At 40.7% G+C, this 27,847-nt stretch overlaps 1 protein-coding gene and 1 long non-coding RNA gene across 5 annotated transcripts in view; one reads left to right on the top strand and one right to left on the bottom strand.

The window, feature by feature from the left end:
• Pde4d (phosphodiesterase 4D) overlaps nucleotides 1-27,847 on the bottom strand; it is a 1,511,604-nt gene that overhangs the window by 1,258,265 nt on the left and 225,492 nt on the right. The gene's annotated exons all lie outside the window — the stretch shown is intronic.
• Nucleotides 1-27,847, top strand: part of LOC148006647 (uncharacterized) — a 65,390-nt gene that overhangs the window by 32,772 nt on the left and 4,771 nt on the right. Inside the window, exon 2 of one of the 2 annotated variants that reach the window (XR_015673932.1) lies at nucleotides 15,129-15,215. This is a non-coding gene — a long non-coding RNA (uncharacterized LOC148006647). Of the gene's footprint in view, nucleotides 1-15,128; nucleotides 18,561-27,847 lie in introns of those variants that run through there. The other variant, XR_015673931.1, reaches the window with a different exon arrangement.

Here is a 27,847-nt window from a genome sequence, read left to right as displayed (position 1 = left end):
TAAACTAAATGGACAGAAACTTGAAGCAATCCCACTAAAATCAGGGACTCGACAAGGCTGCCCCCCTCCCTAATTATTCAATATAGTACTCGAAGTTCTAGCCAGAGCAATGAGACAACAAAAGTAGGTCAAAGGGATACAAATTGGAAAGGAAGGAGTCAAAATATCATTATTTACAGATGATACGAGAATATACTTAAGTGACTTCAAAAGTTCCACCAGAGAACTACTTAACCTGATAAACAACTTCAGCAAAGTGACTGGGTATAAAATTAACTCAAACAAATCAGTAGCCTTCCTCTACTCAAAGTATTAACAGGCTGAGAAAGAAATTAGGGAACTGGCACTCTTCACAATAGTCACAAATAACATAAAATACCTCGGTGTGACTCTAACCAAGCAAGTGAAAGATCTGTATGACAGGAACCTCAAGTCTCTGAAGAAAGAAATTGAAGATCTCAGAAGATTAAAAGACCTCCCATACTCATGAACTGGCAGGATTAATATACTAAAAATGGCCATTTTGCCAAAAGCAATCTAAAGATACAATGCAATCCTCATCAAAATTCCGACTCAATTCTTCAGAGAGTTAGAAAGATGCCTCAACATATAAAAGAGACACGTGCTCCACTATGTTCATCGCAGCCTTATTTATAATAGCCAGAAACTGGAAAGAACCCAGATGCCCTTCAACAGAGGAATGGATACAGAAAATGTGGTGCATCTACACAATGGAATATTACTCAGCTATCAAAAACAACGAGTTTATGAAATTCGTAGGCAAATGGTTGGAACTGGAAAATATCATCCTGAGTGAGCTAACCCAATCACAGAAAGACATACATGGTATGCACTCATTGATAAGTGGCTATTAGCCCAAATGCTTGAATTACCCTAGATTCCTAGAACAAACGAAACTCAAGACGGATGATCAAAATGTGAATGCTTCACTCCTTCTTTAAATGAGGAAAAAGAATACCCTTGGCAGGGAAGGGAGAGGCAAAGATTAAAACAGAGACTGAAGGAACACCCATTCAGAGCCTGCCCCACATGTGGCCCATACATATACAGCCACCCAATTAGACAAGATGGATGAAGCAAAGAAGTGCAGACCGACAGGAGCCGGATGTAGATCTCTCCTGAGAGACACAGCCAGAATACAGCAAATACAGAGGCGAATGCCAGCAGCAAACCACTGAACTGAGAATAGGTCCCCCGTTGAAGGAATCAGAGAAAGAACTGGAAGAGCTTGAAGGGGCTCGAGTCCCCAAAAGTACAACAATGCCAAGCAATCAGAGCTTCCAGGGACTAAGCCACTACCTAAAGACTATACATGGACTGACCCTGGACTCTGACCCCATAGGTAGCAATGAATATCCTAGTAAGAGCACCAGTGGAAGGGGAAGCCCTGGGTCCTGCTAAGACTGAACCCCCAGTGAACTAGTCTATGGGGGGAGGGCGGCAATGGGGGGAGGGTTGGGAGGGGAACACCCATAAGGAAGGGGAGGGGGGAGGGGGATGTTTGCCCGGAAACCGGGAAAGGGAATAACACTCGAAATGTATATAAGAAATACTCAAGTTAATAAAAAAAAATGAAAAAAAAAAGAAAGAGCAATTTGCAAATTCATTTGGAACAGCAAAAAAACCAGGATAGCAAAAAATATACTCACAATAAGGAACTTCTGGGGGGAATCACCATGCCTGACCTCAAGCTGTACTACAGAGCAATAGTGATAAAAACTGTATGGTATTGGTAAAGAGACAGGCAGGTAGATCAATGGAATAGAATTGAAGACTCAGAAATGAACCCACACACCTATGGTCACTTGAACTTTGACAAAGGAGCTAAAACCATCCAGTGGGAAAAAAGATACCATTTTCAACAAATGGTGCTGATTCAACTGAAGATCAGCATTTAGAAGACTGCAAATCGATCCATTCTTATCACACTGTACAAAGCTTAAGTTCAAATGGATCAAGGACCTCCACATCAAACCAGATACACTCAAACTAATAGAAGATAAAATGGAGAAGAACCTTGAACACATAGGCACAGGGGAAAATTTCCTGAACAGAACACCAATAACTTATGCTTTAAGATCAACAATCAACAAATGGGACCTCATAAAATTGCAAAATTTCTGTAAGGCAAAGGACATTGTCAATAAGACAAAATGGCAACCAACAGATTGAGGAACGATCTTTACCAATCCTACATCCGATTGAGGACTAATATCCAATATATTCAAAGAACTCGTGAAGTTAGTTAAACTCCAGAGAACAAAATAATCCTGTTAAAAAGTGGAGTACAGAACAAAACAAAGAACTCTCAACTGAGGAATATCGAATAACTCTGAAGTACCAAAAGAAACGTTCAACATCCTCGGTCATCAGGGAAATGGAAATCAACCCTGAGATTCTACCACACACCAGTCAGAATGGCTAAGAACAAAAACTGATTTTGAGAGGAGAAGCTGTTGAGGATGTAGAGAAAGAGGAACACTCATCTATTGTTGGTTTGATCACAAACTGGTGCAACCACTCTGGAAATAATTCTGGTGTTTCCTCAGAAAATTGGACATAGTGCTACCTGAGGACCTCTCCTGGGCATATACTCAAAAGATGCTCCAACATACCACAAAGACACGTGCTCCACTATGTTCATAGCAGCCTTATTTATAATAACAAAAAGCTGTAAACAACCCAGATGTCCTCCAAAAGAGAAATGGATATAGAGAATGTGGTACATTTATACAATGGAGTACTCCTCAGCTATTAAAAACAATGGCTTCATGAAATTCATAGGCAAATGGATGGAACTAGAAAATATCATCCTGAGTGAGGTAACACAGTCACAAAAGAACACATATGGTATGCACTCACTGATAATTGGATATTAGCCCAAAAGCTCTGATTACACAAGATTCGATCCATAGACTACATGAAGCTCAAGAAGAAGAAAGACCAAAGTGTGGATGTATCAATTCTTCTTAGAATGGGGAACAAAATACTCATGGGAGAAAGTACAGGGACAAAGAGTGAAGCAGAGATTGAAGGGAAGGCCATTCAAAGACTGTCCCACATGAGAATCCATCCCATATGTAGCCGCCAAACCCAGTTACTATTGCTGATGCCAAGAAGTGCTTGCTGACAGGAGCCTGATACGGATATTTCCTGAGAGACTCTGCCAGAGTCTTACTGACAAAGATTAAGATGCTTGCAGCTAGCCATAGGACTGAGCACGGGGACCCCAATGGAAGAATTAGAAAACGGACTCAAGGAACTTAAGGGGTTTGAAACTCCATAAGAAGAACAACACTATCAACCAGCCAGACCCCAAGAGTTCCCAGGGACTAAACCACCAACCAAAGAGTATACATGTTGAACTTATAACTGTAGCTGCATATGTAGCAGAGGATGACGTTTTCTGGCTTCTATAGGAGGAGAAACCTTTGGTCCTGTGAAGGCTGATTTCTCCAGTGTAGGAGAATGCCAGGGTGTTGAGGTGAAAGTGGGTGGGTGGGAGGAGGAGCATCCCCATAGAATGAGGGGGAGCAGGAGTGGGAGAGGGGGGAACTGAGAAAGAGGATAACATTAGAAATATAAATACATAAACTATCCAATAAAAAAGAAGAGTTGCCTTGGTCATGGTGTCTTTTCACCACAGTAAAACCCTTACTAAGACATACATTCTTTGAGCATGCAAAGAGCTGCCTCTTAATGTGGAGAGACTTTGTCTTCCCTTTGGAAGGACCCAAATCTTAGTTTAAGATCACTTAGTCAGTAAATTTCAATACTGAAGTATCCTAATGATGGTTGCTACAAGGAGTCAAGGAGAGCACAAATACCTAATCTTAATAATTTTCACCAGAGAATGCTAGATTTGAGGCCTCCAGATCACTGCTCTGTTGAAGGACTCTCTTTCCAAGGTCTAAGGTCCATGGTTTAGAAGTAAATGCAATATAAAGGTGGAACATTTCAAGAACTATCTCTCCCATGGAAAGAATGCTGTATTTCAGTCTGCCTCCTATACCCTGCAGGTATAGCTAACTTCCAGGAATACTTCACATGTCCTTTCCTCGCTTTGAAATCCATCCAGGATATCTACAGAGGCCTGTAGAACTTTTTGCTCCATATGTGTATATTAGCCCTCATGAATAGTGACTGTTTGTATAAGTGAAGCATATCCTATGAAATTGAAATCACTAACCTACAAGACAAATCAAGATCACCAAAGACTAATAAAAATTATTAGTTACATTTCTAATCATGCCCATATATTGTCCGAAATACATTCCTTAAAGACAACAACAGCCAAACAGTGTCAGTGATGGGTTCCATCTCATGGGGTGGGCCTTAATTCAAATCAATTATGGGGTGCTCACTCCCACAAGCTCTGTGACACTATTGCTCTAGCATATCTTGCAGGCAGTGAACCACTGTAGATAAAGGGTTTGTAGCTGGCCTCCTTATGCTTCTTTTTTCATATTCTACAGAGTACCTTCTTATAACACAGACACTAAAAAGTAGGGATGAAGGCTCTAAGTAAGCACCAGCTTGACTTCTTCATGTCCAGAGAGCTATGTATGTGTTGTCTTCAGCAGTGAGGCTTTGCTGTCAGTTTTTGGGGAGCAACCTACTGTCTTTGGGTCATTTAGAGATTCCCATGGGGTCTGTTTGGCCAACAATTCAATCAGATGTAACCCAATTCCCGGATGCTTCAATTGGTGACAAGAGATGGCCCATATGGGACTCTATCTCTCACATTATTTGGTGATTTCATTTAGATTGCCTTCATATATGTGTGATGGTTTGTATATGCTTGGGCCAGGGAGTGGCACTATTAGGAGGTGTGGCCTTGTTGGAATAGGTGTGTCTTTGTGGGCATGGTCTTTAATAACTCTCATCCTAGCTGCCAGGAGGCCAGTCTCCTAGCAGGCTTCAGATGAAAATGTGGAAGTCTCAGCTCCTCTTGCACCATGCCAACCTAGATGCTGCCATACTCCCACTATGATGATAATGGACTGAACCTCTGAACCTGTAAGCCAGCCCCAAGTAAACATTGTCCTTACAAGAGTTGCCTTGGTCATGGTGTCTGTTCTCAGCAGTAAAACACTAAAATAGAATTTGGTACCAGGTACTGGGGTATTGCTGTGATAGGTCTGACCATGATTTTGTTTGGAAGAATGGGGATTTTCAGACTTTGGATTTAAAATGCAGTAGAATGCTTTAAGTGGGGTTTAGTGGGCCATCCTAGAAGGAATATGGAAGACATTGTTGCTGAGAGTTCTACATCTTCATCTGAAGGCTGTTAGAAGATTGGATTCCAAGCAGCTAGGACAAGGGTATTAAAGCCCACACCCACAGTGACACACCTACTCCAACAATGTCACACCTACTCCAACAAGGCTACACCTCCTAATATTGCCACTCCTGAGGCCAAGAATATACAAATCATCACAACATGTATATATTTAGGAGATTACTACTGTATTAGGTTTCCATGCTACCTCTCAAATATCCTTTAATTTTAGCTGTGTCTCCCCTGTATTATCCTGCTACCACCCACTCCTCCCACTTCTGGCTTGAACATCCTATTTTAACCCCACCACATCCATCCATAATTATCTATTCTATTTCTCTTTCCTGGTGAGATCTATCTGTACCCTTTATTTCCTTAGTCTACGCCTACTCTCTGTGGTTCTACAGATTGTAGCTTGGTTATCATTGACTGAACAGATATCCACGTATAACCAGGTATATACCATATTGGATTTCTTGGCCTAGAATACCTCACTGAGTATAATTTTTTCTACTTTCATCCATTTTACTATTACCTATTAGAAGCCTGTTCTTATCTAATGAGATTCAGAAAGGGAATGGATCTAAATGGGAGGAGAAGTGGGGAGAGACTGGGAGCAGTAGAGGGAGAGGGGATTGTAATCGGGACATATTATGTGAGAAGAAAATCTAAAGGAAAAAACTGAAAACAACAACAACAAAATATCAGAGGGAGTGCAGGGGCCCTGTATAGATATAGCTCTGAGTCATTTAAACAAAAGAGCCCTGTCAGATTGACATATGATTCATTATAGAGACAGATGACATTCTGGACAAAAAGAAAAAGTCCTCAATGCAAAAGTCAAGGGGTGGGATACACTGAGCTCAGAACTTAACATTTTGTTCTGTCAGGATAATCTAGGTGCAGGGTCCTGGCATCCTAGATTCCTGTGCAAAGCTTGGCACAAACTGCCCAAGAGAAGCTGATTTAGGTCGAGCAGTAACATCAGAGAATTCCATGGTCAAAAACACGACCTTCCTACGACTTCTTTATTACAATCACGTCTCACCAAGGATCCACCCAGCTCTTCTCCCAGCTCAGGTATGACTCCATCTCTCCCTGACTCACTCCATCAGACCTCTTAAAATACAGATGCCAACTCACAAAATATCCCCAAGGCCCTGAGCTTAAAATATGAGACAGATGAATAAGGATTCCAAGGACTAATGGCACCGAACCGTCATCATCGTTCCCAACAAAAGTTCCTTCACCCACTCACTTAATGTACATGTGTGGCCTGTTCACACTGCATATGGCTGGGGACACAAAATGCCTCAGCTCAAAATGGGCCCAGTTGGTCTGGCAAAGGCTTCTGCTGTGCTGTTCTCTCCATGGTTTCAGCTCCAAGCCGTGTCACCCGAACATAAGGATGCTGAACAAGTCCATGTGGAGAAGGCTTAGAAAGTAAGTTTCAGATACAATTTCTGAGGCAGTAGCTGACTTGCAAATGTGTGCCCTGAGCAGAGTAGTATTAAAGGATCCAAGCACCCAAAGCAGCTACTGTACACCTGTGTTCCCTTTCAATGTGACAACATTTTCAGCTAACCGATAAAGTTTTCATCCAGGTTGAAAAAGACTGAACAACAGTTGCTCTACCCTGCCAACATTCTAGAATTTTCTCATTAACAGAGAACATATTTAAGAACTAATTATGACAACTTCCTACTGCCTTTTCTTTTTTCAGCTGAGTAATATAATTTTTGTAGTTTATTCAAAAGGAAGTTACAGAACAAAATTCTAATGCTTTAAAGGGATGGAGAGGATAGAAAGAAAATAGTATCTGGTCTTAATGAGCTCAGAATACAGCTATGGAAGAAAAGAACAGGAAAAACCATAAATAAGATTCCAAAATGGGAGAGTGCAGTATTCTGGTTCAGAAAGAAGCAGTTTAAATATTAGCCACAAACTCCACAATAGAAGTGGCTCCAGAGCAAGAAAGCTGTGGATGATGCAAAAAAGTGTCCATGGTAGAACTGGGGGGGGGGGGGAGGGAAGGGAAGGTCTTAGTAGGAGTCTTGATTGCCTTTGTGCAATGAATCCTTTTAAGCCTGTAAGCTTCTTAACATACTCTTTTTTTTTTATTAACTTGAGTATTTCTTATATACATTTCGAGTGTTATTCCCTTTCCCGGTTTCCGGGCAAACATCCCCCTCCCCCCTCCCCTTCCTTATGGGTGTTCCCCTCCCAACCCTCCCCCCCATTGCTGCCCTCCCCCCAACAGTCTAGTTCACTGGGGGTTCAGTCTTAACAGGACCCAGGGCTTCCCCTTCCACTGGTGCTCTTACTAGGATATTCATTGCTACCTATGAGGTCAGAGTCCAGGGTCAGTCCATGTATAGTCTTTAGGTAGTGGCTTAGTCTCTGGAAGCTCTGGTTGCTTGGCATTGTTGTACATATGGGGTCTTGAGCCCCTACAACCTCTTCCAGTTCTTTCTCTGATTCCTTCAACGGGGGTCCTATTCTCAGTTCAGTGGTTTGCTGCTGGCATTCGCCTCTGTATTTGCTGTATTCTGGCTGTGTCTCTCAGGAGCGATCTACATCTGGCTCCTGTCGGTCTGCACTTCTTTGCTTCATCAATCTTGTCTAATTGGATGGCTGTATATGTATGGGCCACATGTGGGGCAGGCTCTGAATGGGTGTTCCTTCAGTCTCTGTTTTAATCTTTGCCTCTCTCTTCCCTGCCAAGGGTATTCTTGTTCCCCTTTTAAAGAAGGAGTGAAGCATTCACATTTTGATCATCCGTCTTGAGTTTCATTTGTTCTAGGCATCTAGGGTAATTCAAGCATTTGGGCTAATAGCCACTTATCAATAAGTGCATACCATGTATATCTTTCTGTGATTGGGTTAGCTCACTCATGATGATATTTTCCAGTTCCAACCATTTGCCTATGAATTTCATAAAGTCATTGTTTTTGATAGCAGAGTAATATTCCATTGTGTAGATGTACCACATTTTCTGTATCCATTCCTCTGTTGAAGGGCATCTGGGTTCTTTCCAGCTTCTGGCTATTATAAATAAGGCTGCGATGAACATAGTGGAGCACGTGTCCTTTTTATACGTTGGGGCATCTTTTGGGTATATGCCCAAAAGAGGTATAGCTGGATTCTCAGGTAGTTCAATGTCCAATTTTCTGAGGAACCTCCAGACTGATTTCCAGAATGGTTGTACCAGTCTAAAATCCCACCAACAATGGAGGAGTGTTCCTCTTTCTCTACATCCTCGCCAGCATCTGCTGTCACCTGAGTTTTTGATCTTAGCCATTCTCACTGGTGTGAGGTAAAATCTCAGGGTTGTTTTGATTTGCATTCCCCTTATGACTAAAGATGTTGAACATTTCTTTAGGTGTTTCTCAGCCATTCGGCATTCCTCAGCTGTGAATTCTTTGTTTAGCTCTGAACCCCATTTTTTAATAGGGTTATTTGTCTCCCCGCGGTCTAACTTCTTGAGTTCTTTGTATATTTTGGATATAAGGCCTCTATCTGTTGTAGGATTGGTAAAGATCTTTTCCCAATCTGTTGGTTGCCGTTTTGTCCTAACCACAGTGTCCTTTGCCTTACAGAAGCTTTGCAGTTTTATGATATCCCATTTGTCAATTCTTGATCTTAGAGCATAAGCCATTGGTGTTTTGTTCAGGAAATTTTTTCCAGTGCCCATGTGTTGCAGATGCTTCCCTAGTTTTTCTTCTATTAGTTTGAGTGTGTCTGGTTTGATGTGGAGGTCCTTGATCCACTTGAACGTAAGCTTTGTACAGGGTGATAAGCATGGATCGATCTGCATTCTTCTACATGTTGACCTCCAGTTGAACCAGCACCATTTGCTGAAAATGCTATCTTTTTTCCATTGGATGGTTTTGGCTCCTTTGTCAAAAATCAAGTGACCATAGGTGTGTGGGTTCATTTCTGGGTCTTCAATTCTATTCCATTGGTCTATCTGTCTGTCTCTGTACCAATACCATGCAGTTTTTATCACTATTGCTCTGTAATACTGCTTGAGTTCAGGGATAGTGATTCCCCCTGAAGTCCTTTTATTGTTGAGGATAGCTTTAGCTATCTTGGGTTTTTTGTTATTCCAGATGAATTTGCAAATTGTTCTGTCTAACTCTTTGAAGAATTGGATTGGTATTTTGATGGGGATTGCATTGAATCTGTAGATCGCTTTTGGTAAAATGGCCATTTTTACTATATTAATCCTGCCAATCCATGAGCATGGGAGATCTTTCCATCTTCTGAGGTCTTCTTCAGTTTCTTTCTTCAGTGTCTTGAAGTTCTTATTGTACAGATCTTTTACTTGCTTAGTTAAAGTCACACCGAGGTACTTCATATTATTTGGTCTATTATGAAGGGTGTCGTTTCCCTAATTTCTTTCTCGGCTTGTTTCTCTTTTGTGTAGAGGAAGGCTACTGATTTATTTGAGTTAATTTTATACCCAGCCACTTTGCTGAAGTTGTTTATCAGCTTTAGTAGTTCTCTGGTGAAACTTTTGGGATCACTTAAATATACTATCATATCATCTGCAAATAGTGATATTTTGACCTCTTTTTTTCCGATCTGTATCCCCTTGATCTCCTTTTGTTGTCTGATTGCTCTGGCTAGAACTTCAAGAACTATATTGAATAAGTAGGGAGAGAGTGGGCAGCCTTGTCTAGTCCCTGATTTTAGTGGGATTGCTTCAAGTTTCTCTCCATTTAGTTTAATGTTAGCAACCGGTTTGCTGTATATGGCTTTTACTATGTTGAGGTATGGGCCTTGAATTCCTATTCTTTCCAGGACTTTTATCATAAAGGGGTGTTGAATTTTGTCAAATGCTTTCTCAGCATCTAATGAAATGATCAAGTGGTTTTGTTCTTTCAGTTTGTTTATATAATGGATCATGTTGATGGTTTTCCGTATATTAAACCATCCCTGCATGCCTGGGATGAAGCCTACTTGATCATGGTGGATGATTGTTTGATGTGCTCTTGGATTCAGTTTGCCAGAATTTTATTGAGTATTTTTGCATCGATATTCATAAGGGAAATTGGTCTGAAGTTCTCATTCTTTGTTGGGTCTTTGTGTGGTTTAGCTATAAGAGTAATTGTGGCTTCATAGAATGAATTCGGTAGTGCTCCATCTGTTTCAATTTTGTGGAATAGTTTGGATAATATTGGTATGAGGTCTTCTATGAAGGTTTGATAGAATTCTGCACTAAACCCGTCTGGACCTGGGCTCTTTTTGGTTAGGAGACCTTTAATGACTGCTTCTATTTCCTTAGGAGTTATGGGGTTGTTTAACTGGTTTATCTGTTCCTGATTTAACTTCGATACCTGGTATCTGTCTAGGAAATTGTCCATTTCCTGCAGATTTTCAAGTTTTGTTGAATATAGGCTTTTATAGTAAGATCTGATGATTTTTTGAATTTCCTCTGAGTCTGTAGTTATGTCTCCCTTTTCATTTCTGATTTTGTTAATTTGGACACACTCTCTGTGTCCTCTCGTTAGTCTGGCTAAGGGTTTATCTATCTTGTTGATTTTCTCAAAGAACCAACTTTTGGTTCTGTTGATACTTTCTATGTTCCTTTTTGTTTCTACTTGGTTGATTTCAGTTCTGAGTTTGATTATTTCCTGCCTTCTACTCCTCCTGGGTGTATTTGCTTCTTTTTGTTCTAGAGCTTTTAGGTGTGCTGTCAAGCTGCTGACATATACTCTTTCCTGTTTCTTTCTTCAGGCACTCAGCGCTATGAGTTTTCCTCTTAGCACAGCTTTCATTGTGTCCCATAAGTTTGGGTATGTTGTACCTTCATTTTCATTAAATTCTAAAAACTTTTTAATTTCTTTCTTTATTTCTTCCTTGACCAGGTTATCATTGAGTAGAGCATTGTTCAATTTCCACGTATATGTGGGCATTCTTCCCTTATTGTTATTGAAGACCAGTTTTAGGCCGTGGTGGTCTGATAGCACGCATGGGATTATTTCTATCTTTCTATACCTGTTGAGGCCCACCTTTTGACCAATTATATGGTCGATTTTGGAGTAAGTACCATGAGGAGCTGAGAAGAAGGTATATCCTTTTGCTTTAGGATAGAATGTTCTATAAATATCTGTTAAGTCCATTTGGCTCATGACTTCTCTTAGTCTGTCTACGTCTCTGTTTAATTTCTGTTTCCATGATCTGTCCATTGATGAGAGTGGGGTGTTGAAATCTCCTCCTATTATTGTGTGAGGTGCAATGTGTGTTTTGAGCTTTAGTAAGGTTTCTTTTACGTATGTAGGTGCCCTTTTATTTGGGGCATAGATATTTAGGATTGAGAGTTCATCTTGGTGGATTTTTCCTTTGATGAATATGAAGTGTCCTTCCTTATCTTTTTTGATGACTTTTAGTTGAAAATTGATTTTATTTGATATTAGAATGACTACTCCAGCTTGCTTCTCCTGACCATTTGCTTGGAAAGTTGTTTTCCAGCCTTTCACTCTGAGGTAGTGTCTGTCTTTGTCTCTGAGGTGTGCTTACTGTAGGCAGCAGAATGCAGGGTCCTCGTTGCGTATCCAGTTTGTTAATCTATGTCTTTTTATTGGGGAGTTGAGTCCATTGATGTTGAGAGATATTAAGGAATAGTGATTATTGCTTCCTGTTATATTCATATTTGGATGTGAGGTTATGTTTGTGTGCTTTTCTTCTCTTTGTTTTCTTGCCAAAACGATTAGTTTCTTGCTTCTTCTAGGGTATAGCTTGCCTCCTTATGTTGGGCTTTACCATTTATTATCCTTTGTAGTGCTGGATTTGTAGAAAGATATTGTGTAAATTTGGTTTTGTCATGGAATATCTTGGTTTCTCCATCTATGTTAATTGAGAGTTTTGCAGGATACAGTGACCTGGGCTGGCATTTGTGTTCTCTTAGGGTCTGTATGACATCAGTCCAGGATCTTCTGGCCTCCATAGTTTCTGGCGAAAAGTCTGGTGTGATTCTGATACGTCTGCCTTTATATGTTACTTGACCTTCTTCCCTTACTGCTTTTAATATTCTTTCTTTATTTTGTGCGTTTGGTGTTTTGACTATTATGTGACGGGAGGTGTTTCTTTTCTGGTCCAATCTATTTGGAGTTCTGTAGGCTTCTTGTATGCCTATGGGTATCTCTTTTTTTAGATTAGGGAAGTTTTCTTCTATGATTTTGTTGAAGATATTTACTGGTCCTTTGAGCTGGGAGTCTTCACTCTCTTCTATACCTATTATCCTTAGGTTTGATCTTCTCATTGAGTCCTGGATTTCCTGTATGTTTTGGACCAGTAGCTTTTTCCGCTTTATATTATCTTTGACAGTTGAGTCAATGATTTCTATGGAATCTTCTGCTCCTGAGATTCTCTCTTCCATCTCTTGTATTCTGTTGGTGAAGCTTGTATCTACAGCTCCTTGTCTCTTCTTTTGGTTTTTCTATATCCAGGGTTGTTTGCATGTGTTCTTTCTTGATTGCTTCTATTTCCATTTTTAATTCCTTCAACTGTTTGATTGTGTTTTCCTGGCATTCTTTCAGGGATTTTTGTGTCTCCTCTCTATGGGCTTCTACTTGTTTATTTATGTTTTTCTGGAATTCTTTCAGGCATTTTTGCGATTCCTCTCTATAGGATTCTACTTGTTCTCTAAGGGAGTTCTTCACGTCTTTCTTGAAGTCCTCCAGCATCATGATCAAATATGATTTTGAAACTAGATCTTGCTTTTCTGGTGTGTTTGGATATTCCATGTTTGTTTTGATGGGAGAATTGGGCTCCGATGGTGCCATGTAGTCTTGGTTTCTGTTGCTTGGGTTCCTGCGCTTGCCTCTCGCCATCAGATTATCTCTAGTGTTACTTTGTTCTGCTATTTCTGACAGTGGCTAGACTGTCCTATAAGCCTGTGTGTCAGGAGTGCTGTAGACCTGTTTTCCTGTTTTCTTTCAGCCAGTTATGGGGACAGAGTGTTCTGCTTTCGGGCGTGTAGTTTTTCCTCTCTACAGGTCTTCAGCTGTTCCTGTGGGCCTGTGTCTTGAGTTCACCAGGCAGGTCACTTGCAGCAGATAAGTTGGTCTTACCTGTGGTTCCCAGGCTCAAGTTCGCTCGCGGGGTGCTGCCCACGAGCTCTCTGCGGTGGCAGCAACCAGGTACATCTGCACTGCCGTTTCCGGGAGCTTCTGTGCACCAGGGTTCCAGATGGCGTTTGGTGTTTTCCTCTGGCGTCCGAGATGTGTGTGCAGAGTGCAGTCTCTTCTGGTTTCCCAGGCATGTCTGCCTCTCTGAAGGTTTAGCTCTCCCTCCCACGGGATTTGGGTGCAGAGAACTGTTTATCTGGTCTGTTCCTTCAGGTTCCGGCGGTGTCTCAGGCGCAGGGGTCCTGCCGCTCCTGGGCCCTCCCCCACGGGAACCCAGAGGCCGTATACAGTTTCCTCTTGGGCCAGGGATGTGGGCAGGGGTGGGCAGTGATGGTGGTCTCTTCCGCTCTGCAGCCTCAGGAGTGCCCACCTGACCAGGCGGTGAGGTCTCTCTCCCATGTGGTCTGGGAGCAGAGAGCTGCTGCGGGCTGGGATCCTCGGGTGTGGGCCTCCTGGTAAACACAGGAAGTGCCTGGTCCTAGAGGAATTCTGCCTCTGTGTGTCCCGAGTTCACCAGGCAGGTTCCTTGCAGCAGAAAAGTTGGTCTTACCTGTGGTCCCGAGGCTCAAGTTTGCTTGCAGGGTGCTGCCCATGAGCTCTCTGCGGCGGCAGCAACCAGGTTCTTAACATACTCTTAACATGCACACACACACACACACACACACACACACACACATATATATATATATATATACACACACACATACAGAGAGAGAGAGAGAGAGAGAGAGAGAGAGAGAGAGAGAGAGAAGAAGAGAGGAAGAGAGAGGGAGAAGGTGGAGGGAGGGAGAGAGAAACATTGAATTATGGAGAAAATCAATTACAATAAGCTCTGCTGTAACACCCGCTTTAAAAACTTTTCTTTTTTAGCAACAACTAGCACATCAGGGAATAATTTAGGCAAAGCATGGGTCTTGTGTTTTGTGATGCATCATTCTATCACAGTCTATAGTTAGAGTTATGTCAGGAACTGTAGACCCTGGACTTCACCAGACTCTGAATACTGTGCAATTACACCCCAACCAGCTCCCAGCTTCTTCTGCTTACTATGTAAACTGCACCTATTTTCACTGGCCATGTAATTGCAAGTACACAGCACAGGAAATCAGAAATGTGTCCACTTCCACAAGCAAACTTTAAGGAACTATATTTATCTTAATAAATATATATTTATTAATCATTAACATATAACCATGTATAGCTTGTTATTAGATTTGTATTTTATTTACAATGCATAGTTGATTGTTTTCAGCGATCTGTCCCCATCCCCACTTTCCCCATGATTTCTGAAGTCCTTACTGTGTTATTATATGTAGCAAAGTATTTTTAGGAATACATGTGCCGCAATATAGCAGAAATGGTTGCGTGTTGAAATGTTAGTATATGTGCTTCTCTGTTATCAAAGTAAACAGCAAGGCCTGTTGTGCCTGGCCAAATCAACTATCTCAATTTCAGAACTGATGAGCAAAAAAGAAAAAAACCCAGCACACAGAAATACTTAAACCACAAGGTAACATGACTGTAATCTCTACTAGACCGTCACTAGCAGGTGATGCTAACATCCAATATTGCTTTTATCCCTGTAACAATGATGGGACAGAGTGGTAAACATTAGATTATTGTAACAGTAGCACACCAATCTTTTCCCCAGCAAGTTTCACTGGTGTTCTAAATTCTGTTCTTTCCTCCAGATAATGAACCCATTAAACACAGGAGAGGTGCAAAGCGCAACTGTAACAAAAAGCAGGCCATTGCCTGATGTCACCTGGCTGAAAACGGTAATTTGTGATGGAGCATTGACAGCACAGGAGGAAGGGGGAAAGGTATAAGGAAATACAGAACAGGTCACCATCGAATCTGAGGAAGATTTCCTTGCGATATTTACATGTTGAAGAGCATTTTGCCTCTCCTGGGCTTATCCTTTCTGCCGAGCATCTCTCCCGGATACACTGGTTCACACACAGACTGCTGCCATGACTGGAAGAATCCTACGGTTTAATTGAACTCCCCTAAATTCATGTGTTGGAAGCACAGTGCGCAGTACAGTAGCGTTAAGGAGGTGGCCAAGTCATGGAGATGGAACGTCAGGAATGCTAAGTAACATTATCTTTAGGACAGGCTGGTTATTATTAGACAATTAAACATTTAATATCATGAAGACAGTCCTCGTTATCATACCCTCTCCGTTGCATATACCCATGTGCCTTGTCATGCATGGTACAGTGTAGAAGGCAGCCCTTTGACAGCTGCTGCCACCATATCTTTGACCTCCATAAGAACAATTTTAATGCTTTGATATAGAAATTGCCAAGTATGGTATTCGATTGTAGTAACAGAAATGGACTCAGACACTACAAGTTTGGCCCTGTTTATCTTCATCAAGTACACCATATTGTCGAGATCATTTAGAATGCCCCAATTGACAGAACATCTCTTCTCAATTTTTCTTCTTGAAGATTTCGTTATGAAAAATTTCTCTTGCATCTGTCCAAATAAGACAAATTCTGAACAGTCACATTCAATTGCCATGAAGTCCTCATGCCCTGCTGATAACTACCTCTGCTCCAATAACTCTCCCTAGCCTGGCTCTCAACAGACCCACTTAATAATTATTATCTCCCAGTTTGAGACGCTAATAGCCTTAACACATACATCTTGCCAGATTATGGAGGGTAGGAATAGAATAATTATTGTAAATCATATTACAGGCCTTGGGCAAAGTTCAACATAGTGATCCAAAAAGCCAGTGGGTGATATGTCTAAATATCAAGATTTTTGAGTCATCATTTGTTCTGAGTCTGTTCTGACTCCCTCCAGATCTTACATAGGCTGTTTCATTCCAGATCTCAATGTTCAGAGCTCTTGAAGTCCTCCACACCACAGTTAGAATGCTTTCTGTTTCAGAGGCATACACCCTGCACAGCAGAGCAACTCTGTCAGAGAGCAGCCAAGCCGACTGACCTAGAACAATGGGAAAACTCTGAAGGGGAGGCAGTTTCTCATGCAATGAGAAGCCCTCCCTCCATCTAGTCCTAGTGAACCTGAGAAAGAAAAATAAGCATAAAGAAAGTGAGAGAAATACGGGCATTCCGGATTGGTTAGAGTTGTAATTTTTCTCCTCTTGGACACAGCAGAATATGATGGCTTTCTAGCCTCAGCCTTTAGACGAACACCTACCAAAGGCCTGACCTATGAGCATGAGATGAGGAGATGCCTTGTGCAAGGTAACGAGTGAAATTAAAGAGGACTACCCCAAATTATCTCATATCAGGCTCCTTCAATGTCCTACCCTCTTCTTGATGCCAAATACAAACCTAGATCCTGGGAAAAGGAGTAAGAATGGGCAGGTCTTAGTCTTCCTACACTGTTGCAATAGAGTGGGTAGCCCAGACACAATTTGTAGAGGGGAGAGTTGATTAGACCTCTTAAAGGCCCTTTAAGAGGAGAATGAGGGAAGGACATTAGGAAGGCTCAATCAGGATTGGAAAGACTAGTGAATGTGTTGGGGCCAGCTGTGCTTATAGATCGGCCATTGAGAAATTTGGAATTCTATCCTCCTACATGAGTGGAGGCAGGCTCTGTGTCTTTTGGTAATAGGTTTTTAAAGGAATGACGATTGTTTCCTTTAGAAGTACATTTGGATTGTATGAGATACACAGACATATCAAAGGTAGCAGAGAAGGTGACCAGAGTGGTAAGCTTTTCATAATAAATGCCCCCAAAAAATGGTGGCAAAAAAGAGCTCTTCAGGCATTGAATGGAACATAGAGCGCCTTATCCTGGAGCTCTGATCTTTCCTTCTTAGGCAGATGTTAACAAGACTAAACTTTCAATGGCTGGCTAGAGTGTCAGATCATCACAGGGGTGTGCCCTTAAACCCTCAGAAACTGTTGCTGGGATGGTGGTGTTTGTTTGCTTGCTTGTCGGATATCTTTTAATATGGAGGGAGGGAAGGATATGTCATTTACACTGAGGACCTTATCACAGTCATAGATCAAGTTGAGGCCCAGTCAAGGAGATTTAAAGAAGCATGGCAGAGTGTGGTTAGGAAAAGAAATTTTCTCAACACTTCGAAGTCAAAGGAGCTATCTGTCCACCGTTAACTGACAGAACAGCATTCATGTGTCAAATCACTGTAAACAAGTATCTCTTGGGAGGCTAGGTGCAGTAGCAGACCTGTGGACCTGGAAATGCATGCAGTAGATGAGGATCCGGGAAAAGAATGAAGAAGCACAAGAAACGGAATGGCTATGATGACCAAACAAGCATGTGCTTCCCAAGTGACTGCCTGCCAAGCTTGCTCTACAATAGAAAGGCCATTCTCCATAATGTTCACAAAGGGTTTGTCAAAGGTCTTTAAAACATTCCTTTATGTAAACTGAGAAGAACCTATTTGAATATGTCTTTCTTTGCTTCTGCCTAGCAAACCCTCTGTTTCAATAGCTTCAGTCCTTTAAAACGCCACCAACATCCATCCAGAGGGTGTTTTACTATAAGAATGTTTTTGCGACATGCTCATTCTGAAGAACATCACACTCTAACCTCAGTCAATTAGGATAGTTTCCATTTCCTTAAGCGTGAAAACAGCGTTCATATCACTACTTCCAGGAAAAAGTTTGCACCTATTTCACCGATGGTTTCCCAAGTTGCACTGCTCTAAAACACAGTTCAGCAGCAGCATGCTCTCTTGATAGAATCTAATATTGGTCTATGCACTGTAGCAGTGAGAACCTTGATCTCCAGTGTGATCTTGAACAATAACATGTACAAAATGAGCTTCTTCTCCATCCAAAGCTTCACTCGCTCTCCTTCTTTCACATTGTCTCAGAGTTCTATAGTTGTGACCTGATGTTCCTAAGCTCTTTTTCTGTTTTCCTTCCCTTCAGTTCCTTCCGTGTCTGCCAATTTCATACTTAAACTCAATTTTAACAGTTCCAACCGTAGCAATGCCCATCTGAAGTATCATTGCCAAGCATGCCACAGGCTGCCCAGATAAGCTAAATTTCATGAAACTAGTGAATAAAATGTAGTATGTATTGTTCTAACAACTCCATTCCTACACAAAAATTTACTGTCCTGTTTTTTCCTTCTTTCAGGTAAATAAAAACATTGTTCTAGAAATGATACAATAGTGCTAACTGCTCAAAGTGTGATATGATATAATACATAAGTATAAATAAATATAATCAGGCTATTATTTTGTATCATGTCATACTATTGTATGCCAAATCATATTATATTTGGTAGATTTTGTTTCCTATAGGTGGAGGTCTGTTGGCTAGAAAGAGAATGAGGAGTCTATGAAAGAAAGACTCAAATGGCCATATATTTGCATGAGTATATGCATCTGTCAAAACTTACAGAATCCTACAATAAGGATTATTTTAAGGTGGAAATAAATCTGACTTTTAAAGTAGATGATAAGTATATAACAATATCAGACATTTCAAGGAACATTTTATTCTTCCTTTTAACATCATGAGGGTAAAAGCTGTTCTATGAGTATTTTTTTCCTCTAATCCTCATAATCCCAGCACTACACCAGTCTCTGTTCATTCCCCCAAACAAGCTGTGGTATTAAGTCTGGACATAGAGTGAAAATAGAGTCTCTATACAGTCATTCATGGGAAAGTCACACAAAGACAATTTGTGGGAAGGACATTGTCTTCTCATGTAACCCTGACTGGCCTGGAGCTCGTTATATAGACAAGGCTGCCCCAAAACTCAGAGATCTGCCTGCATCTGCCTCCCAAGTGCTGAATTTAAAGATGTAATTCACCACAGCTGGCCTAAGACAGCTTTTTCACATGAGTGAGAAATGTAGAATGTATCATTTGTAGAGGCAATAAACAGGAAATAGAATGCGATAAACTCTCCAATAATTCTAGTTAATTTCAAAGTGCTTGTGTTCATCCTTCAAAACAGGATGTTGTGTCAAGAAAGATGGGAGGAACAAGTACCCAGGGGAAGGAGTCTGAGCATGTGGCTTACACAGATGAGACAGACCTGGTCATGCAGGCGATGTCACATTCCGCACTTCTTGGAACGGAAGTCAATCCTGGCCTGTTAGAACAGCAAAAGCCTTCTCTGATGGAGGACATGCTGGTTCACAGACTCAGTGGGCGGGCTACAGAACCATCATGGATTTAGACAAATGCTAGGGCACAGCTGCCAGACAGCAAGGATAACAATCACCATTCCACAGCAATTATTATAACTAGGACCCGGCTGCTGCCAGCACTGATAAACAATAGATACAACTACTGATACCAGAGGTCAGTGCAAACAGCTTCTTCAGCCAAGCTCTACTTCCTTCAGAATCTGAAGCCCTAACTAAACTGCATGACCATGGTCCCAGAGGCTTCCAGAGTGTGGGGAGAAGTAGAATAGCCTCCCTACAAAGATCCATGCTGCAGGCGACTGCCCAAATCAGGAAGCAAGAGAGTATTTAGTACCCCCACAAGCCTAAGACTGACATCTGCCAAACTATATCACTTTCTTTAGCATGGTTGGTGTACAGCAGCACCTCTATAATACCCTCTCTATTCCTGATTCCTCCTTGTGGGCTGTGTGTGCGGGGGAGGGTATTATTGCCTCAATCTATAAGTCTCCTTCTACCATGCTGAGACAATGTCACATTTTAAAGATGTATTCTTTGAGCATCTTTGGCTCGTCTTCCCCACTGGGTAGCTGGCTTTTGAAGGCTGGTATTTCTTGGTGGTCATGTGTCTTTTTATGCCACCCTTACCCCCACTTTGGCATAGTGCCTTCTAAAAGCTAGCTGTCTCATGCATGTCTGTGTGCCTCACATGACTGTGTTCTGAGGCGGCTCAACCCGTGCAGTTGGAAGTGTACCACTTCCACTCAGAAGGGTCAAATTCTTCCAAAGCAGGCCTCTTTCAATGCAGCTCACAGGAGATCTCTGCCTTAAAGGCTTCTGTCTAGGACTAAACCACAGTGGGATGGATTATAAACCAGCCCAAACCACTAAAGATTATATGATGTGAGTGTGGTTTTGGAACTACCCAAGAACTGGCATAAAACCTCACTGCAGCTGCCAGCATGCTCTCTAAAGGAAGCAAAACAAGGATTTGGGCCGACAGTGGAATATTCAGGGAATCCCTGTCTTCAGAGCCTTGTCTGACATTGCACAAGCTGAACAAAAGAAAAACTTCTTTTGAACTACACTGCCTTTGACGAAGAGAATAATGGAACCTGAAGAGCACTTATTATTTTTTCTGTCTAATCTTGGGAAACAAAACAATGTGTCACTTGGCTCAGAAAGAAAAGGGGATTGCATTAATGGAGTGGAGAGTCTCCCCTGCCCGGCTTGAATACAGAAGTCTTTGAAAAGGTTGTAATGAGAATTTTATCTCTTCCTCGGATGCTACCCTCACGCAATAGTGTGTATTTTCAGTTGTCATTAGCATCAGGTGACATGTCTATAGACCTGCCCCTCCAGGAAATCGTAATAGCCCTCTGCGATAAGGTTATTGAAGAGCAATAGAACAGAACACTGACTCATTGTGTCTCTCCCCACGGCAGTTACAGCATTTCTTAACAAATAGCATCACAAAGACACTCTTATTTGTTGCCAAGTTTGTGCTTCAACCAGGTTTTAGGTTAAGGTGCCTCTCTACATGTTATTTGACGGGTATTCCAAGGAGAAGTTACAAAGTCCAGAGAGGGGTTTGAACAACCCACTGACAAAGATCAATGGCAACAAGACAGACTGCCAAGACCCCTGGCCTCATAAGGGTGCATAATGTTTGGCCTTGCTTCTGTTGTATGTAATTGGAAGAGGAAAGGCTATGTTCCCAATGTTCCATTTTTATAAGTTCTTATTCTGAACTTCTGCCATCAACCAGCTTGCAAGTAAATGGGCAAGTATTCTTCAGAGAACTGCTTTATTTTTCACAAGGAGACCGTAAAGAATGGTGCTGACCTAAGAAGGCTGACTCAAAACTAAAGGGGGCATCAATGACTGCTCTCACTATGACCAACCATCTAGTTAGTCAACGTGATACCCTGTGACTGTTCTAGGTGGAAAATGATAGGGGTTTCAGCTGTGCTGACATGTATACTTCAAAGAACAGTAAGAACCATGAAGCCTTAACATCATAAAGGCACTGAGCCCCACCACGTTACAAAAGAAGAAATGGGGACTACCAGCAGGAGGCCAGGTCTCCTGTCTCTAACCACCATCCTGTTCCAGGGGCTTTCCTGCTTTCCACCCCACTATGGTCACCATGGCCTTTCTCTTTCCTGGAAGTGGTCACAGGCAGATGGAGAAGGAGCCTTTGTGCAGACACTGACAGTGGGTTGCAGTGGTAAGTTCAAACTAGTGTCAAGGGCCAGTGGCTGAAGCCAGGAAAATCTATGGTGAACCCAGTTCTCTTCTATTTGAGATTCTTTCACACTTCTCTCTCCTTCCACCATCTGTTCAGTGGCGATGATTAACCCAACGGCACCCCCCCCCCAATGCATGACTCAAATATGAAGAACTGAACCAAAGTTTCTAGGCCATCCTTGAAAGAATCAAGTGAGCCTATTGGGGTCTGACCTAGGTCCTCTGATCCACAACCCTGTCAAAATAAGAGAACATATAACTATGGAGATGGCTCACCCAAACTGATATATCTGCAATGCAATCTAAAATGAAAGACCAAGAAAACTCACGGGAGGCTGAAAGACTGCAGGAGTAAGAGACTCAGACTGCCTGCTGCTACATAGTGTTCCTTCCTTAAATGACAGGAAATATGTATCCATTAATTTTGAACAATAGAGTTACCTAAGCAAGGCCAGCGTGATGATTTCAGCTAATGTGCCAATGTGGCTGACAGAAATCTCACATAGTCCTAACTCTGGAAGAACAGTTAGCTATAGGAGTTCAGTGATTGCTGGGAGAGAAAAATCTGTTACCTCCAGGACCAAATTCCCATATAGGTTATGTAAGACTAAGAGGCCAGCCCTGGACACATGCAGAGATAAGCAAATCTAAATGAACTCAGGAGGATGTATATGTGTTATAATGATAACTACAGAAGAGACTGTGAATTTGGGAGGAGGATGAGGGATTTAGTGAAGGAAGGAGGAGGAATGGGAGTAATATAGGAGATATGCTTGTGTGTGAAAAAAGAAACAACAACAAAAGTACCTTTAAAAATGCAGTGGATAGGTTAAGCTGGAGTTAACTAGACAGCCACCTAACTCCTCATCAGCCTTTTACCCATCAGTATCTGATTAACATAAATGTAAAGACAATGAAGAGGAAAACAGCCTACTACCCATGGGACCTGTGGGTCTTGCCAGGGCCTCAGCTTTTTCTGCTTCTGGCACATAAAGATATTTGTGTCTTTAGAATCAGTAAGAGGCCAGCTCATTTCATCCTTTGGTGAATGGCTATGGGACACACTCTTAACAGAGGAAGAAGAGACGAGCCTCGGGACCTGGGAGTGGTTTCCTTCACAATAAAAGGCTTCTTTCCTGAGGATCAATTTTCTCGGCAATAAAACTGGAGGCAGAGCTAGATGTTCTTTAAAAATCTGTTCATTCTTTAACATTTTAGCAGTCTACACTCCTGAGGTTAACCGCACATGTTCCTATGTGTTTTTACCCTCTACTCTTTATTGCTTAGCTAGCAAAATGAAATGGCAGGCTTTCCATAGTTTCTAACAGTCTGTGCTTTGAGTCTCTCAGCTTGGGTTATGTGACCTTGGAGGGGCTTTCAGTTTCCTAGTCTTTAAAGCAGGCACATGATTCAGAATGTTGTTTTAAGTCCAAATTTCACATGAGGGAACCTGAGGTATTGAAGCTAATAATTGATTCAGATGCAACACTTAACAAATCCTGGGCTGTTCCTATCTTTGATTCTTACTTATCTGAGACTTAGTTTCAAATATGAGGAGCAGACTGTCTGAAAAAAGAAGATAACCTTAACTCCTTGAGATAAATAAACCTTTCTAAAAATATGTAGAACTGAAGGACCAGTGGGGGTTTAGAAACAAAAAAATCTAGCACCATTTTAAAACCTACAAATGTTGCTGGTTTTCATACTATTAAAAAACCTTTCAATAGAAAAGTTGTCAGCACAAAATATTTTACTCAACAACGTGTTCTCAAAAGGGGATGAAGTCAGGGCGCCTTTGTGGCAAAGCTTTGGCACTCCCCTGCACAGGGTTTTTATTTCATGTCTTATGTTTTATATTATGCTTCACAGGAGACCCTTAGTAGTGATCTGTTAGGACATCTTAGTGAGCTGTTGACTCATTGAAATTCCCTAGCTTTAATGTCGAGCTATATGAAATACACATTAAAAATAGATAGCTTCGGCTTTGTGGAACACAGCTAGACTTAAGCCCAAGTGAACCAGAACATGTGAGGAAGAGTTATTGTGTAAGTCATTGATTCTAAAGTTAATTTCCAAGCATCTCTCCACATAGGGCTGTGTATGTCTATCATAGCTCAATTCTGATCAGCAGTGAGCTTCTGTAACCATTCCCTACACAAGCCAGATGGGCAAGGGATGGGGAACACTCTTGCCTTTTCGGAAATGCTGAAAGAATGAATACTTTGACCTCAATGGGGCCCAGAAGAAAGGGAGACATAATCAGGAACAGGACGTTCTCTCTCATGCACAGTTTTGGGTTCTGCCATTTCCGTTATGGGAAGCCTACCCGGCTCACCTCCCACATCTCCTGCAGGTTTTACATCATTTTGAATTGTACTGACCAAAGATACAGTAGCAGTCAACAAAATCCATGATAGCACTTACTCAGAATTGTTCTTTTAAAATTTATCATTATTAATCTCCCTCAAGATCCTATTTAATAAGCAAACCTCAACTTTCTACGTATTTATATATAGGGGGTAGGGAATTATAGTAGATAAAGTAATCAGTATTAGCTACATTATCAGCCATGCACTGATGGCTCATAACAGGTAGGGGGTAGTTATGAGTAGATGTGGCTATTCTGAAGATGACCAACGATGATGACCGTAAAGATGACAATCTCACGGACTGATAGGTGTACTGATCATGTGCACAGCAGACGTCATTCTAAATGCCTTAGACCCACTCTCTTGTGCTCTTACAATTCTTGGCTGTTAGACCTACTCCTTGACTCCTTGATCTGTATCACCCAAGGATGATGTAGGCTCCCTTGCCAGCTGCCTGTATGTGGCTACGAAATTGTAGAATGGACGGTCGAGAAAACAGAATGTTTCCCTTGGCTCCCCTTGGCCTTGAGCAATCTGCAATGACAAAGGGGCGTCTCCAATGTCTTGTCTGGTTGCATCATAATCCCAGCTTCCTCTAAGTGACAAAAGCCACACAAGTAATAGTTTTCAAATGGCAGTTTCTCCATTTTGGAGTTAGTGGGTGATTCTTATTCTCACTAATGTTTGGATTTTCTGTCAATGCCAAATGCTGGTCAGCTCTTCTTCACCTGAATAGTAAATTAAGTAATTAGAACGATTTTCTTAATTTGGGGAGCATTATATTTTTATTTTTTTCAGATGATAAAATGGAAAAGATGTTTATTGTAAAATTACAAACAAATGTGGACCAAGTAATTTTTAAATCGGTGACTCATGAGTACCACATAATATTCTTACTTTTGTGGGGCTAAGATATTATATGTATAATATAGAATATTAGACTTTTATATGTTTCTTGTTTCATGAACCATTGTTCCATACCATACCATACCATACTATACCATACCATACCATACCATACCATACTATACTATACTATACTATACTATACTATACTATCATGATGCAAATCATCCCCCAAAATACATGGACAAGACTTTCTCATCTATGAGATTTCTAGTCTACATAGTATATGCTTAAGTAATCATTAGCATGGCTTCTTGATTCCCATCCCCTCCCCTAGTACCGTAAATTCATTGTTACAACTTGAAAATGTCATGAGCTTCTGTAGCTAAGTGCCAACCCATTACACAGCAAAAGGATGTATCAGTATGCTAGACAGTATCTTTCAAGTGACCTCCATCCTCCTTCCCCAGTAAGTACATATTCATTCAGTAAGACACTTCCTTTGCACTCTGCCTTGTGTAGTATTACACAGTCAGTCATACCTTATGTAAGAGTGGTTCTCTTACACGACCTACTCTAGACTTAGAACAAAAGCCAAAACAAATTGTGAACACACAGAAATGGATAGTGTAAATACACACAAGAACATACTCAGTTTTAATTCATCTTAATTTCTATACATTTTTATATTTTATACACATTGATTTTTCTATAAATATAAATTTTCTATAAAGAGTGAACCATTTATTAAAATAAAAGGTTGTAGATATATGCAAACAGAAATAATTTTCATCAAAATTTTGATAGTTTACTCAGTTTTAACTTCCAAAGATTTAAAATAAATCCTACTGACTTGGTGATTTTTAAGATAATAATGTCAAGCTATAAAAAAATAAAAATAATCATTAGAACGTAAGAGAAATGCCTATTAATTCTTTTTCCCTTAAGAGTCCTTTATTTTTGCCTTGTTACTATTGTATATAGTTTATGGCCCTGTCTTTTTTTTTAATTGACATTATATTGCATTTTCTTTACTATTTAAGTAAATGTAAACTTTCACAATTGTTAAGTAGTTGCATAAAATTACAGGAAATAGACCTCCCATGACTTTGTGTCATGCTTTCAGTCTTAGGTGATGTGTAGCTTTTTCAGTGTTAGTAGTATTTCTCTGACCACCACTTTAGAAAGAGGAGCATATTCTAGGTGTTTTCCTTGGCTATATTTCTAAGACAGTGTGGATTTCTAAAAGTATAGTTATTGAGCCAAGGGAGTATGTTTAAATGTTTGAGACATGTCACCAAACTGTTTTCCAAAATAATCCGAATTTCCATATAAATGACAAAAATCACTGAAGTGCTTCTAAAAACTATTCATTGGCTCTGAAACTTGTTTTCTTTGGGGGAACATCTTGCCCCTATTCACTGAATCAAGTACAAAGCTACTTGTTCAATTAAGACCTTTGAAATGGATGGATGACTCTTGTTTTCTTGTGCTTCTCATTTCCCTCCGCTTGAAAATCTTATGAGAACAAAGAAATGGAGAATAAGTATGCAGCATGCATCAATTGGTAATAGATTTTGAATTTTTCAGAATGAATTTTCCATTTTCATGAAGTTCACGGTAATGATGTCTTTTTTGTTTTCCATTTGTCTTATTCCTGCTATACTTCGGGGGAAATTGAACTAGGCCATCCTCCTTGGTGCTAAGTGGCTCTGACAGTGCAGAGAAGATGGAGGACCCGTTCACAGCATCCAACACAAGTTAAAGAAGATGCTCTGTTGACATCCAGGCAGTAACAGCACAAAGGGAAACTCCAATTTTCCTTCTCTGTCCGCCTTGCAGAATTTTAGAGAAGTATTCATATACCGTTCTCTAATATCTCAAATTACCATTATTTACCACCTCTTATAAAAATGACAGGAAAAAATTGTTCAATCCATTTTCCCTGGTTTTGCAATTTGCCATTCTAGTATTCATATCTGCATCCAGTGCATTGGACAGCCATGATGATTCACAGGGAGATATTAGGCTACGATCACAAATTGGGATGTGTATCACCTGGCCCCAGCTCTGCCACTAATCATGAGACCTAAGCCACTTCCAGTGTCTCAGGATCTGGTTTTTATATCTGTAAAATATGAGTATTACTTTCCTAATGCTCAGCAAACACCCTTCACCCTTTTTCATTTCTGTTTCTTCTCCTTTTGCCTCTCTTATTTGAAAAAGTGATGGAGATTATAACATAAATTATATCATTTTCGCCTTCCCTTTTATTCCCCCAAACCTTCTCATGAAAGACCTTTTCTTGTTCTCTTTTAAATTCATGACCTTTTAAAAAAAGTTACTGCCACACACACACACGCACATGCACACACATGCATGCATGTATATGTGTAGACACACATATACATATATTTCTACATAACATAAATCTAACAAGTATATATTATGCTATTTGTATTGAAGGAAAACCTACAGCCCTACTTTATTAACCAGCATGATCCCTAACTATAATCCAGGTATTAATCCTTACATCCACAGATAAGAGACCATTACAAGAAACTACAATGGGTCAAAGTTCAGATTTGTGGAACCCATTCCTTCTACTTCCTTTTCTTATGCTTCAAACACAGGGCAGAGGAAAGCCAGGCACCAAATTGAAAAACAGGATATGCACCCAGCAAAATAATATTAAATAAAATATTTCTCTTAAAATACTAATATACTAAGAATTTAATATTTTACTCATAAAAAATATTAAATATAGAAATGGTCTACATATAACATTCCATTTAACATGCGTTAGTCTTAGCAGAGAGAGTTTTCTGAAATAGCCTGGGAACTG

This window comes from Rattus norvegicus, chromosome 2 (assembly GCF_021556685.1).
Source record: "Rattus norvegicus strain SHRSP/BbbUtx chromosome 2, alternate assembly SHRSP_T2T, whole genome shotgun sequence".
NCBI classification, from domain to species: Eukaryota; Metazoa; Chordata; class Mammalia; order Rodentia; family Muridae; genus Rattus; species Rattus norvegicus.
This window is presented reverse-complemented; position numbering and strand designations above follow the sequence as displayed.